At 46.2% G+C, this 13,788-nt stretch overlaps 1 protein-coding gene across 1 annotated transcript in view; it reads right to left on the bottom strand.

Annotated features, from left to right (window-relative positions):
- Positions 1-11,645, bottom strand: part of EYA2 (EYA transcriptional coactivator and phosphatase 2) — a 292,281-nt gene extending 280,636 nt beyond the window's left edge. Inside the window, exon 1 of the mRNA XM_017541324.2 lies at positions 11,340-11,645. The gene's annotated coding sequence lies outside the window, so the exon portion shown is untranslated. The remainder of the gene's footprint in view (positions 1-11,339) is intronic.
- Between the last annotated feature and the right edge of the window lie 2,143 nt (positions 11,646-13,788).

The raw sequence follows: 13,788 nt of genomic DNA, 5'->3' as shown, positions 1-13,788 counted from the left end.
TTCATTTTATTTCCCTGAAAACAGAGCCCAGAATTGCAGCTCTGATTAGTAAAAGGTTCTGGGTATTTGGGTGGAATTTGTTGTAGGCAGCCTGCAGGGATGAGTTTTAGAACTAAAATATTTTATTTTAAATGAATAGATCACAGGGAAAACTTCATACCCTCAGATTCGTGTTTCTGAAACTTCCCTCATGAACTCTGCCATGGCTGTGTGCCACTTTTGCTATTAATTACTTGATGGAGTTGGTTTTTAAACCATTTTTGTCTTAAGCAGTAAAAAGTTGTGAAACCATTTGTTTGAAATGCTTTTTATATCTTTTCCAAATGCATAAGATAAAGACAGAACTCTAAAGAAAAAAAATATTCATGTACGTTTCAAGTTAATGTGGAAAGGGTGCATATATCATTAGAAAGAAGTCTGCCCTTCAGAGACCAGGAGAGTCTTCCAGAATGTCTAAAGTCCCCAAATGGTAGCTACCTGAAGAACGGTAAGGAGTGTGCCCAGGGCAGGTAACTTTCATTTTCACGCCTTTCTTTGAGTACTCCCGGGAGTGGGTCCAATTTCACAGTACCCTCAGAATTTCAGTGTCATTTTATTTAAAGTTGTATAACAAATCCGATATAGAAGGTGTCTGCTCCACGGACTGATGAAGAGATTGGGGCTCGGAGGGCTCTTGTGATCTGCCCAAAGACACACAGCAGGTTGGTGATAGAGGAGATTCCCATAGTCCCTCCAATAGCTGTCCAGCCTCGGACAACTCTGTCCCGTGGTCCTACATCATCGCCAAGGGCCTGGCCTGGTCTGAGGAGGAAGTCACTTCATTCTGGTTGGCAAGAAATGGCAGAGATTCTTGAAGGATTTCATCCAGAAAAGGATTTTGCAACCCACTTAGGTTACTTTTTCCATTTGCTGTTCAAGAAAAAAATCCACTAGTTCTCAATGGAATGTGGGGTAAAAGGCCACAAAAACTTAGGTTCATTGAGAATGAAGGATGCTATTGAAATGTAAGAATAGATCATAAATAACTAGTTGGTCAGGGAATTCTCTCGAGGCCACCATGATTGTTTGTGACCTTGTTCCAGGAGGGCTGCAGGTCGTGGTGCAACAGGCCCATGCTTTGGGTCAGACAGACCTGGAAAGGAATGCCACCGGACAGCCACCTGATCTGTCCACGTCTCCGTTTCCACATTTGTTAAATGGACACATCTATATCACGGAGTTTTGTTTTTTTTTTTTTTTGGATTAAATGAACTTAATGAAAGTGTCTGGCACATAATAACTCCTGTGAGCTGTTTTTACATCTCCTTCCTCCCTCCTCCAATCTCCTCCCTAAATACTGAGATTTCTTTTTTATTTAGAACTCTCAGAGGCATACCTGTGTACTTTAATTTTTCAAAGTCCCAGAAGTCAGGGCAAGTTTCATTCATTAGATAATAGCAGAAGATTAAAACATCCATGGGGATAGCGAACCCTTCCAGATTCCCACCACCACTTTATGCAATAGGTGGACTGTCTCTGTTTTATGAATAGGGAAACTGAGGCAGAGTTAGGACCTAAACCCAGAAATTTGGGATTCCCATTCTGGCCTCACAGTGATATACTCCGCCATCTGTAAAACCTGGTGAAGACGACAATGTTAAAACTTAGATTAAGTTTGTTCGTATAGCATATCAGATCTGGAAGGTTCTGAGTGGGCACCATTCAAAGCCAGGTGAGAAGGGGCCATGCGTCTTTGGCAGGATCAGGTAGCAGGAGAAAAATGAGAAATATTTTGTTTTTCTATTTCAATTCATTAAGGCTTGTTGAGGGGAGCAAGAACCTCATTTTTTTCCTTCCCATTACTTCCCTTTTATTTTAGGGAAAACGTGCATTTCAAAGACTGCTCAATAGCAGCGTTGAAGTCTCAAGTTCAATCACAATGTCCCCATTGTGGCTGGGGACTCCCTGGCCTTTAAGCTTGGGTTATAAAAATTTGGTCTGAGCCCAAAGTCTGGCTTTAATAGAATATTTTAATTTTGTTTAATGAATATTATTTTAAATCTGTTTGGCAGTTTTAAAATGTGTTCTTTTATTTTTAAATTAAAATTTACTAATGTTCAGTACGTTCTTGGGGGTGGGGGTACAGTAAGAAATGGGGGTGATAATAATACAAGCTACCATTTATTGAGTGCTTACTATGTGCCAAACACCCTGCTCTGCACTCTGTGTGTGCCAGCCGCTCTTTTACGCCTCCTAACCGCCCCAGGAACAGTAACTGCTGTCTCCAATGTCTGGGAAGTTGAGAGGGTCAGACCCCTGCCCGAGATGGCAGTCCGTGAGTGGCGGACTGACTCAGGCTCAGACCAGAGCTGTCTGAGTCCAGGGCCTTTGCTATTGACCACTGCCGGACATTTTCTTGATACATAAAAGGACTCAACTGATCAACAGCTTATAGATACCGCACTGACCCAGCGTGTGGTTCCCCAAAATCTGAATAGCTAGCTTATCAAACATTCAGTGTAGGCAGGCAGCGTAGCAAAGCTAAATGTTTTCCATGTATTGCCTCATTTATATTCTCACAATGGCCCTACGAAAGTTATTTTATTATTATTGTCACTATTATCATTATCATCCCAAAGAGTCTAAGTAACTTGCTTCGGGTCAAATTCATAAATTAATAATAGCTGTAGCTGACACTGATATAATTCATACCACTTGCCAGGCGTAGTTCCAAACACTTCATATTTATTAACTCAGTCTCCATGACAGCTTTCTGAGGAAGGTGCATTATTATTCATGCTGCTTTACAGATGGAGAAACTGAGGCACCAAAAAGTCTGGTGACTTGCCCCAAGTTAAATGCAGGAGTAGGTTAGCACTGAGAGAAACTGCAACCTGAGCTGCCCGGTCCTGCACTCATCCTCTTCATCTCAAGGCTGAAAGTCAGCGCCCAGGCTTAAGTTCAGGGAGTCTGATTCTCCACATTCCTCCTCATTCTGCAGCACTTACTGAGAGAAGCAGAGAGTTGCTGTCAGCCTGAGTGAGCCTGGGGCACTGGTAAGTACCATATGCCTAATGCAGTTTTAGGTGCAGAAGCCGGGGCACTGCTTTTGCTGAACCAGGCATGGCTTCTGTGGGTGAGGGTCTACAGAGGGAGGTGGTGTTCAAACATTAGAAAGCTCAAAAAGTCATGTCAACACCCTCTACACCCTCAGGAAAGAAGAGCCATGGGATACTGGTGAGAACACACTGGGATCCTCCTACCGGAGATGCTGGATTTGGTCCTTCTCACCTCTGGCTCTCCAGTAAATAGCCCAGAACACAGCTAAGTAAGTGTTGTTAAGTAAATGGATGAAGGCATGAAGGCACCTGTAATTTCTCCCCATCACTGTGCAATGTGGCAAGCACATCAGGGACACTTGATAAATAATAAATCATTGAAATGGTATATGAAATGTCCCAAGTCCATGTCCGTTCTGGTCTACAAAGATTGTCTTGTCAAATCGCAACAGCTTAGAGGTCAGACATTTTTTTCCATAAAGGGCCAGGCCGCATGGTCTCTGTAGTAGCTGTTGAACTCCGCGGTTATAGGGCAAAAGCAGCCATGGGCAAAGGCTTAGGCCACTAATTGCAGTGATGCCACGACTACTTCCATAGGTCCAGCTCGAAACATTCATTCATTTCCATAAAAGCAGTTTCAAAATCTTGTGAGAATCTGCTGATGTCTCTTACTTTCTCAACCTGATTTTTCTACCTGACCATTGATAAATATCTATAAGGTAATGAAAGTAGAGAATGACTTTAAAGGGACCTTCTTGTTAGAGCAAGGGAGCAGGTTGGATATCCTAGTGGTTAGGAATCAGAACTGGGTTTAATCCTGGCTCTGACACAAGCCATGTGACCCTGGACAAGTTATTCCCAGACTCACTATCCACATCTGTAAAATAGGAATTACCACAGCAGCACATTCCATTTCATGCTATTTGGAGTCAAAATGTATAAAGTATTTCCACAGCACAGTGCCTGGCACATAATAAGTATTCAATAAAACCTGTGATTCCCAAACAAGTCTTACAACTGTTTTTTTAAAAAACAAAAGAAAATCCCCAAAACTAATTCACTAAAAACAAGCACAAAGGAATGACAGTAAGGCCACATGAAGATATTTTCAAAATCAGGTTCCTCAAGGCACTCTGGGGGTCCCACGGTGTTAGAAAAATTCTCCACTCCAGATGAAACCACCAGCAACACCCCCCCCCACCTCTCTGTGCTTATCCCCCACCAAAAAAAAAAGCCCGATTCTGTGTCCTTCTATCACTCTTTCTTGTGGGTGCCTGAGCAATGCAGAGACGTTTTGAGCATTTTAGACATTTGCTGAGTTTAAGGCATTCTTTCTCCCCTCCTGCCCCCCTTCTCTCCACACCCCAGCCATTAACTCCTCCAGGGAGTGTGGTCTATTCAGCAAGAGAAGGGCACTGGTCAGCTTAGGCCCATCACAGACTGGAGGTGAATCATCTTCGGGGCTCCAATCTTTTTCACGTCTGGATGGGGCTAAAACTCTGTTGACAACACAGGCACGAGTCACAACTTGTTACACCACGTGACCTGCCGAGCAGCGGAGGCCTCCCTCTACTCTAAGAGTCACACAAAAGGTGAGAGGTGCACAATGCTCCTCTGGGCTCCTTCCTCTCCACCTCCTTCCCAACCAAGAGGGACATGCAGACCTTTGCTGGAGAGATCAGTGTTTCTGGAACACCCTGAAACAAAAGTCCTGATATGTGCAAATAATACACACCCACAAAAGAAAATAACCTCTTTGTGCTGACACCCTGTCTCTCTGAAGAGGAGGTTTTCTCCCTATGTGGAATTTCCATCAGCACCTGGGTTGGTACCAAACTCAGGATGTAGTGGACACGCTCTCCGACTCTGTATTCCAGGAAGCTGCCAATCGATAAAGATTTAGAGGTGTGTACTTATGCCTTGCATCTCAGATGCTAGGAAACATGGTAGGAACAAAAATTGTTTTGGACACCATGAATACCTTAATCCACAAAGTGCCTACAGGGAGGAAATGGGAGGTGAAGAAACTGACCAGAAGGAGCATTTTCATTTCATTTCATTTTCAGCCTCTGATTTCTGCATATGCAAGCACCAGGTAAGAAACATCTGCTTTGGAGTAAGGGATGGCCCCCAGAACCTGCTTTTTCTCTGAAACAATGAGAGGGAGCCATGGGGAGTGAACCAGAATGTCAGGCTTCCCATCTCCCCTTACCACAAGGACACCTTCAGAACCCAAGTCAAACCGAGATCTTTCAACCATGGGGTCAGAAACCCGCTTTCTGTGTCCACTTCAACCAAACACGTCTAACAGGCAGGAATTTAGAGTTGGCCGAGGTAACGAGAACTAGTGGTTTTCACCCTGTTTTGGTGACCTTCATCAGGCTTATTTATGCGCTTCAAGCTCATGACCTAATACATGTTGGTTTGGCTTCTCTTCCCATAATAGCAGCCTGTAAAAAGCTTTTGAGAATTCCCCGTGTTTTCTCATTTTGGGTCAAGAAAATAAAATCGATATCTAAGTAACCTTAAAAAAATGGCCTGCACAATCTAAAAATTTGGCATGTTTCCACTAGGACTAAGGATATCTCTAAAAGCCTCAAAGATCATCAAAATGAAGTCCAACATTTGCCGTTTTTAAGGTGAGATAGTTGGTAACAGAGTATGTGAGAATTAGCTAAGAGGAGCTTTTTGACATAAGTCAAACAATGACATTTAAAACTCACGTTAAAGCAATCACTGTGTGGAATTTTTCCATGTTTTTCTCATTTCTTAAACAGAAGTGTATATGTTTTCAGCATAGTTTCTTGGTGTAATTTTCTTTCTTGACAAACCCACATCTTACCATGAAACCCAAAGTATGCACGCTGCAGAAGAATAATGGTCGAAACAGACCCGGCTGTCTCTGGCATGATTTTCCTTTACAAAATTAAAATGTCTTTTGGCTAATACACTGTATATTTCAGTTATGAAAGACTGTTCTTGGGAGACGAATAGAAAAGAAAGGGGAGCTGACAGATTTAGCTGATGCGAGACAAAAATAAGTTGCCATGTACAGTAGTCAAACCCTCCAGTTCCTCATTCTTTGGGGAAAAATATGATGATTTTATCATTTTTCCCTTAGTTACATTTGTCGAGAGTTGACAGTTCTCCTTGGAATGACTGCAAGTAGATATGTTCGTATCTGTTACATCTGGGAACACAGACGTTTAGAAAATGTAACTTTACTAGATACTCAAAAGGAAAAAGAAAGAAGAAAGTCTAACGCCATTGAAATTACACACATTTTCATGTTACTGACACAAAACTATGGATACTAAATGACAAAAGAGTTTCTAACCTTTATGACATACTTTGTTCATTTTTAAAGATGTTTAAATTGGCATTGTGGCATATCTAAGTTCCTGTTTTACATTTCTGCGTACATCTGAAGGCAGCGGCAGACTTTTCAAAAATGCATGAGCAGGCACATCTGTGTTCTGACTACTATCATCCAAAGGCGATGACAGCGCTGACGAAGCCCCGGATCCTGCCAAATTTTGTCCCAAAGACGCGTCTCTCAGCCCCCACTGACCCACAGCCTGCTGGTTCAGATTCAGGCAACCAGTGGCCTCCCTTAACGTTCAAAGAGGCAAAGATAAATCATTCCAGCTACCTGACTCTCCGCACCACCTGTTCCAAATTATTCTATGCTCTCCAAATGTAACCCCGAAACAACACCCACCCATAGTGATCCGGCACCTTCCAGTAAACTTGACTTGGGCTGCGTCGTCCGTAATGTTTCAGGGCCTTTCCGCTGCCGGTAAATTTATTGACTCTTTTTAGGACCTGAAATGCGTAGCGTTAGTATCGAAGGAATAAATCAAATTAGTCCTTAAATAAAGGGTCATTTTCCTTTACAGAACCATACCCAACCTGCGAAGGGTCATGGCTCTCAGAGGTTTGTATTTGTGTTTCTAAATATTTAATATGATTTTGTTTCCCCATTTCAAACGGCCGTGGTGAAAAAAACGTCAGGGGAGGTTCAGAAAATAACTGTGCTCTGCGCATTTAAAACCATCCAAATTCAGCGTTTGCCTCCAAAGGAAATGATAGCAGAAGTGTTTTGAGCCAGAGCTTGTATTGCACATGGATAAGGCATATTTTGCAGAGAAGTGAAAGCCTAGATTTCGTTTTCACTCAGTCTGGCCCAGCGTTGGTCATTTGACCTGTGACTCAGTTTCCTTGTTAACAAAGTTGGAATGATGATAATCATACTCAAAGGGTCTCGGCAAGAATCCACTTTAAAAATACACATGAAGCCTTGACTGCGGGCCTGGCAAACCAGTTCTCAATAAACAGTGGCTATTTTCATCACTACTATTAAACAGAAGGATATAATTTGCAAGTCAGAGAAATGACAAAGAAAGCCAATAGTATGAAAATGAACAAAAAGAAAAATGCAATGAAAATAAACGTGCAAGCCTATAGCTTTCTTCATGCCCTCCCCTCCAAATACACCTGGCAGGTACCTTGAAACTGATTTTAAATCGCATGCCATAAAGAACAAGCTCCAGCCCCTCTAATTCAGTTACAATAACACAAGTGGGTCTGCAGCCTTAGTCACTGTCACTTCAAGTATTTGCTACCTGACAGAGGGGATTTATCCTCCTCGGACTAGAAAAGGGTGTTAGTCAAACACCATTAGGCCAGTTACGATCTTCAAACAGTGAAAATGAAGCATTGTCTCCAGTGAATTCTCTGCTAATTGTTTTCTTACTAGAATCTTCTTTTTCTTTGTATATTTAGGACTGTTTGAACTGCCACAAATGATATGGGGGAGAAGTGCGCCATTCAGGAAGCTGTTGTGATTCTGGGGGATGGAGATAGGGAAGAGAGTTGGGAGTGAGTGAGGAATTGTGGGGGGTGTGTGTGTGTGTGTGTGTGTGTGTTTTCTGTCAACAGGCTGTGTTTTCTCAAGTCTGGGGTTAATTCTCTGTAAAGAGATTCCTTTTGAGCAGAGTCTACCAACTCCTTTTTCAGAACAGTTAGCTAATAAAACAAAAACAACCAAAAAACAACAACAACAAAATGGTTCCTTCCACGAACAAAACCCAGTCTTAGTAACAGTCAGAAAGTCCAGCCTTTGGAGGTAACAGACTAACCACCTCCTTCACCGCCACAAACCTCACAGATAAGGGAAATCATATCATTAGGCGAATTCTCCCTTTATCAAAAGTCTTTGGGGGAGCAGGTTCTCCTTTGTACCAAGGAATTTATGTCAGGCCAGGCAGTCTTTATTTTCATCTTGTACCCAGCTGGGAAGCAGTGACGTTTTTACTCTGCCACACATGTGCCACCAATCCTTCTACCTAAGCCTTTGCACACAAACACACAGTACATCCCTATGACCTGAAGACCCTGCCTAATACTTATAATTTATTCTCCCCAAGCATCTTGGTGCGAAGGAGGTCTGCCCACCAAAGACAAAACCCTACTCCAGTCACAACTTCCACTCTTCCTCACTGAGAAGATGTGTGCGTGGATATTTAGGAACAAATGTGTCTAAAAATGTATCTCCAGTTCCTTCACTTTTCTCCAGACAGCCACAGGCCCTCTTCTGTCTCTGCCCAGAAAGGCATCTGTGATAAGCTGCTGGGAACCTCACTTATTCACCATTACGGCCTGTGATTTTATTATACAAGGAGTTTATTGCTGGCCTAATTACTTTCAAACTGGGCATTCCAGCTGAGGACACCTAAAAAACATCTGGTGGAAAGGAGCGAGAATGAGTTTCGCTCTGAGCTGGTTACGGTTGGATTTCTGCATAACTCTGGTCTCTTGCGCCCGACACGAGTTGTCTTTGGAAAAGTAACTGAAAAAATAAGGAAACGGTTTCTTCTTTGTGGGAAAGGAGTCATCTTGTCATGGAGGATCCAAAAACGTCTTAAAGTGGATGTGCTTGGACTGTGTATACTTTTTTCACAAACGGCTGGGGTCTCCATAGCTTGCTCACCCTAATTCAAAATGTCCTTAGCTATACCACAGAGCCTTTTTGCTGAGGGCTTTTCCATTCTCCCAACAACAGCTAGCATTTTATCAATTTATCCATCTGGAACAAGGCTTGCAATCTCTTACATGCAATTTAAAGCAGAAGTAATACTGCATATTTGAAACAGTGGTGTCTTGGTGTTTTTGCCAAATGGTAATCCTATAACAAATTAACAAATCATACCTTGTTATGATGTGTTTAATATAACACAAAAGACATGAAAAGATTCTAAATCTTATGGCAATTAAAACTTTTAAAAAATCTTTAAGTATTGAGATACACATCTTTTATTTTATTTTATATTTCCTTTAGTTTTTTGATATTGGGAAAGTGATTTATGTGTTTATAGAGTATTCTTATACACGTGGTCACTACACCAGGTAAGCTATTTTAAGACAGAAAAGAAAAATGCCCATTCCTTTAAGATAAAATAGTGAATAATACTGTGAAGCTAAAGTTACAAGAGAATGGAGACATATAAACTGCTTTCAAGTTAAAAAAAGTTCAGGCTCTTTTGGACCTAACCACGTTGGTCTTTTCACAATGGCGAAAGTTAGAATTTCCTCTAAAGGCAAGGAGATTTTTTAATACAAACAATTTAATGCAAGATTAAATTAGTCAAAAGCAAGATTCAAACCACTACCATTTGTTATTTGTTATATAAATTACTGAAGAACATATCCCAGTATGAGAGCATCTAAATGCAAGGACGTGTAAAGGATGAAGGAATTTAAGGTGATAAAGAAAAGTGGAAAAAAATGAACATTTATTTCTCGACTAAAATTGTGAAAGATTCTTTCACAAAGATTATTGTGAAAAAGAGGTTCTCTCTCTTCCTCCCCCTTCTCTTTCTCTTCATACTTTTTTTTTATTTCTTGTAAGCAGGATGGTCATATGTGTATGTTAGTTGGTAACAAATGGGTCATAGTCTGGTAAGGTGTTATTAGTTCTGTATCTATTATGGTCATAGACATTTCACTCAATTAAGAAACGACTCATGAAATTAATAGATTCGGCTTGAAATACAATTGTCCACTGGTTATAATTTCCTTTGTAAGGGATCTGCCTAACTCAGACATAATTCAGCGCTCAAATTCTTACATGATGTTTGTAAATCATGCTCCTGCCCCTCCGCCCTCGCTAACAGCTAAACTTGGATGTTCACCTCTTCCACTGTACCTCGTAATTAAAAGGTACCTCTTACCCGGAGTGATTTATACCTCCACGTTATATTTTAAAAAGTAGTTTAAGATTACATAGCATTTCGGGGAAGGGAGAAAAAAAAAAAAAGAGTATCCACAAAACTGCAGCATCGGTCTTGCTTTTTAAAAAGAACTCAGAACGCAGCAGGGTGCACGCTGTCAACTCTTAGCCTCGGCTTTGGGGGAGTAAGAACCTCGCATTGCAAAAGGCGCTTCCAGTTCAACAGCTGAGAAAAGCGCACAGAGAATTTTGCGATAGGAGTACGTTCCTCAGTCACGCTTTCCTAGTATTCCTTGAGCTTATACACTATTTATTTGGAGGGGGGAGAGGCAGGAGTATATTGAAAGAGCTTGGGCCAGCACGGCCGTTTAACCTCCAGACCGCAGAACTAAAAAGCAATTCCATTTCCCACTTTCTCCCATTACAACAAAACCCTTGCCTCCTTCTGAAAACCCTCCCGATGTAAACTTTTGTAAGTTTCAACTCTACCCGCAGCAGGCGCCAGGATTCCCTGCTCCGGTTCAAAGCCCCAGACCCGGATCACAGCGGGCCGAGCGCAAACGGACTTTTGAAAAGAAATGTATTAATAGCTAGAAGGCAAAGACTCAGCGGGCCGTTCCAGCCCCATCCCGGCATTCCAGCGGTTGGCTCCGCTTCTTGGTTACCCCATAAACACTACCTGAGCGCTTGAGTTTGTGCACTAGGGGAGCGCCCCTCATCGCGAATCTCCGGGACCGTAAATCAAACAAAACGCAAAGGACCCAGCCGCGTCTACACCGCCTGCGCGCCATGCACTTGTCCCGCGCGCGGGAGAGCAAACTTTAGGGTCGTTGCCCCAAAGCGCATGGGGACACTGGGGCCCGGAGCCTTGGAGAGACGTTCCTGAGAGGGGCTCCGCTGCTGTTCCCTCTGGCCTTGTGCCTGCGTGGCCCTGGGAGGCCCGCGCGCCCCAGAACGCCCCGACAGCTGCGGAGGCCCCGCTCGGCGAGTGCCGGAAAGAGGCGCAGGGCGAGGGGGTCCCGGCGAATCCCAGCGGGCGGCCTGGGATGGGTGCCGCGGGCGGTACTCACCGCGCGCAGTGGAGAGGGCGCCCCGACGCGGTGCGGGCTGGCGGGTGCGGGTCGGACGAGGCCGGGCTGACTGCGGCGGGCACGTTGCTGTCTCTGCTGCTGCCGCTGCCTCCGCCTCCTGGGCTGCCGCGGCTGCTGCCTGCGTGGGGAGGACCGGCCCCTTCCCCTCCCTGGGCCGGGCCCTCCCTCTGCCCCCGCCCGGGTCCCCGCGCCGCTGCGTGGGCGCGTGGGGGCGCCGAGGCGCGACGCTGGGCTCCGCGGGCGCACACACCCGGCGGCTGGACGCGGGGCGCGGGGCTCTGGACCTGCAGCTGCCGCCGCCGCGCCGCTTCCTGCGCCTGCAGCCGAGCAGAGCGCGCTCGCTCCCGCCGGTCCTGGAGGCCAGGGCCCAGCCTCCTCCCCACCCACCGACACCCCGCACCTCCTCCCTCCCTGGGGCAGCACATCCTTCCTGCAAGCCAGGCACGACCCCTGCGAAAGGAACGACTGCTCGGAGAGGACCTCGACAATGACACTAACATTCATTCACTCGACCACCCATTCATTCATTCAAACCATATTGAGCATCTACGGTGCCAGGTACTGCTTCTGGGATTCAGCTAGAACAAGGCTAGTTTTCTGCCCTCCCAGAACTTACATTCACATGGAGAGATAAACCACAAACAAATAATCAAGTAAAGAACAAAACAGTTTCAGAAAGTTACAGTTACTACGAAGAATATATATATATATATATTCTTCGTAGTAACTGTAACTTTCTGAAACTGTTTTGTTCTTTACTTGATTATTTGTTTGTGGTTTATCTCTCCATGTGAATGTAAGTTCTGGGAGGGCAGAAAACTAGCCTTGTTCTAGCTGAATCCCAGAAGCAGTACCTGGCACCGTAGATGCTCAATATGGTTTGAATGAATGAATGGGTGGTCGAGTGAATGAATGTTAGTGTCATTGTCGAGGTCCTCTCCGAGCAGTCGTTCCTTTCGCAGGGGTCGTGCCTGGCTTGCAGGAAGGATGTGCTGCCCCAGGGAGGGAGGAGGTGCGGGGTGTCGGTGGGTGGGGAGGAGGCTGGGCCCTGGCCTCCAGGACCGGCGGGAGCGAGCGCGCTCTGCTCGGCTGCAGGCGCAGGAAGCGGCGCGGCGGCGGCAGCTGCAGGTCCAGAGCCCCGCGCCCCGCGTCCAGCCGCCGGGTGTGTGCGCCCGCGGAGCCCAGCGTCGCGCCTCGGCGCCCCCACGCGCCCACGCAGCGGCGCGGGGACCCGGGCGGGGGCAGAGGGAGGGCCCGGCCCAGGGAGGGGAAGGGGCCGGTCCTCCCCACGCAGGCAGCAGCCGCGGCAGCCCAGGAGGCGGAGGCAGCGGCAGCAGCAGAGACAGCAACGTGCCCGCCGCAGTCAGCCCGGCCTCGTCCGACCCGCACCCGCCAGCCCGCACCGCGTCGGGGCGCCCTCTCCACTGCGCGCGGTGAGTACCGCCCGCGGCACCCATCCCAGGCCGCCCGCTGGGATTCGCCGGGACCCCCTCGCCCTGCGCCTCTTTCCGGCACTCGCCGAGCGGGGCCTCCGCAGCTGTCGGGGCGTTCTGGGGCGCGCGGGCCTCCCAGGGCCACGCAGGCACAAGGCCAGAGGGAACAGCAGCGGAGCCCCTCTCAGGAACGTCTCTCCAAGGCTCCGGGCCCCAGTGTCCCCATGCGCTTTGGGGCAACGACCCTAAAGTTTGCTCTCCCGCGCGCGGGACAAGTGCATGGCGCGCAGGCGGTGTAGACGCGGCTGGGTCCTTTGCGTTTTGTTTGATTTACGGTCCCGGAGATTCGCGATGAGGGGCGCTCCCCTAGTGCACAAACTCAAGCGCTCAGGTAGTGTTTATGGGGTAACCAAGAAGCGGAGCCAACCGCTGGAATGCCGGGATGGGGCTGGAACGGCCCGCTGAGTCTTTGCCTTCTAGCTATTAATACATTTCTTTTCAAAAGTCCGTTTGCGCTCGGCCCGCTGTGATCCGGGTCTGGGGCTTTGAACCGGAGCAGGGAATCCTGGCGCCTGCTGCGGGTAGAGTTGAAACTTACAAAAGTTTACATCGGGAGGGTTTTCAGAAGGAGGCAAGGGTTTTGTTGTAATGGGAGAAAGTGGGAAATGGAATTGCTTTTTAGTTCTGCGGTCTGGAGGTTAAACGGCCGTGCTGGCCCAAGCTCTTTCAATATACTCCTGCCTCTCCCCCCTCCAAATAAATAGTGTATAAGCTCAAGGAATACTAGGAAAGCGTGACTGAGGAACGTACTCCTATCGCAAAATTCTCTGTGCGCTTTTCTCAGCTGTTGAACTGGAAGCGCCTTTTGCAATGCGAGGTTCTTACTCCCCCAAAGCCGAGGCTAAGAGTTGACAGCGTGCACCCTGCTGCGTTCTGAGTTCTTTTTAAAAAGCAAGACCGATGCTGCAGTTTTGTGGATACTCTTTTTTTTTTTT

Source organism: Cebus imitator, unplaced genomic scaffold, assembly GCF_001604975.1.
Source record: "Cebus imitator isolate Cc_AM_T3 unplaced genomic scaffold, Cebus_imitator-1.0 Scaffold132, whole genome shotgun sequence".
NCBI classification, from domain to species: Eukaryota; Metazoa; Chordata; class Mammalia; order Primates; family Cebidae; genus Cebus; species Cebus imitator.
Note: the sequence above shows the minus strand (reverse complement) of the source record. Positions and strands in the feature narration are given on the sequence as shown.